We start from the raw sequence: 1,702 nt of genomic DNA on the forward strand, positions 1-1,702 counted from the left end.
ATCAGGTCCAACTACTCTGATGGTAGCCAGCAGCGGATACTTAAAGCAGCACATAAAATCACAGCAAGCACACAGCAGTTTTGCCTCAGGATGCTCTCACAAACACCAGTCATCTGCAGCTTCGGGGTTTCCAGAACCAGAGATGTGTTATATTCAAGAGTCCTTAGGGATTTTTCTTCTCTAAATTCACCTAATCACTTTTAAACCCATGAAACCTTTAGTGTGACAGGGAGCTCCAGTGCTTAACTGTGCATTTTGTGGAGAAATTTTGCTCATTTGTTCTAAATCTGCCACATGCCACTTTCATTTGACGCCCTTGGCTCCTGTGAAAGAACAGTCAGCGACTGGCCTCCATTTATCTTATGCATAAAGATTAAAAAGGAGCTAAATAACTGATATTCTTACGCATATGCAGTAATCCATGCTGTTTTGCAAGACAGCACGCAGCTGAAACTACAGTGGCAGCTGAGCAGTTTTGAGTAACCTGCAACATAGATGCAGGTTGCCTACGTGAAGGCAGTGGGTATACCAACAGCACGGAGGAGGCCACTAATTCCTGAGCAAACTTTGTATTTCATGTTATGCATTATTAACAGAAATGTGCTAAGAACTGCAACTGTTATTTGTATAATGGCAATTAGCTTACAAAGTAACACCCGTGCTGGCCATGTGGTCAAATGTATATACTGACTGAAATCTGCCAGGAACACTGGGGGGGGGGGGGGAGACTGAAGAAAAATAAAGAGCAGTAACACAAGAACAGTGAAGTTAAACGTTCACTTTTATTTCACAGCTCCTTTTGTTTGTTTGTTTCCTTCTTGTCCCCTATACTGTAACTCGTAATTATGTCATTATGTCTAGGAAAAAAAAATAGGACCAAGAATTTGAAAGCGTATTTTCAAACCTAGACATAAGTTTGTTGCCTTTACGTATCATAAAAAGCGATTCAATACCGCAGACCATGTTGCGCGGTAGTGCAAAGGGCTGGACCGCTCTACAACGGAAAACTTCGGTGTTGGAAGCRTACGGAACCGCCGCACCAGTTGCGTCGCGATACAGCGCGCTTCTTCAGTCCCTGTCCATCCCTAAATAGCCGCTGCGCTTTATCCCGGCGGCGGCTGCACGTCAGCTTTTGCGCACCCGCGCTTCCCGAAGAGAGGGGGGCGCGCGGCAGGGCGAGGAGGAGGAAGGTCAGGAGGACGAGCCCAGGCAGCGGGGCGCACCCTGTTCTTGGGGATGCGCTCAGCTAACACGCGCAGCCTCTCGCAGACCGGTTGCGATAGGTACCGGCCATCTGTTGCTCSGCGGAGCGCGTCAGCGCGCTCCAGCCTCCTCGGCTAAGGCCCTCCAGCTCCAGGGGTCTCCYCGCTCCTAACCAACCTGTACTTCCACGGCAGAATTAGGACACTCTAAAATTAGCTCGCTGCCGCCCCCTCTCCTGGGGGGGGGGGAGTTAGAGAAGCCCACTTGGCACCACGTTTCTTTTCGCTCCCCTCTTTTTCGGGGGGTGGGGGGCTCTGGCTTCCCGGCACGTCCTGAGCCCGGGGCCGGCGCCACCGAAGGAAGCGGAGCCAGTCGCGCCCTTACTTGCGCGCGGCCGAGCGCCGGCGGCGGGCACAGCGGAGCGGAGCGGAGCGGGGCCGGCCCGGCCCGGCGGACGCGGCTCCACCTCCCCCGCCCCTTGCTGCCGCCGGGCGCTCCG

At 52.9% G+C, this 1,702-nt stretch overlaps 1 long non-coding RNA gene across 8 annotated transcripts in view; it reads right to left on the reverse strand.

Moving 5' to 3' along the window:
• LOC146594060 (uncharacterized) overlaps positions 1-1,702 on the reverse strand; it is a 171,249-nt gene that overhangs the window by 141,696 nt on the left and 27,851 nt on the right. The gene's annotated exons all lie outside the window — the stretch shown is intronic.

The sequence above is a fragment of the Rhea americana genome, unplaced genomic scaffold (assembly GCF_003343005.1).
Source record: "Rhea americana isolate MKP2758 unplaced genomic scaffold, rheAme1 scaffold_27, whole genome shotgun sequence".
NCBI lineage: Eukaryota > Metazoa > Chordata > Aves > Rheiformes > Rheidae > Rhea > Rhea americana.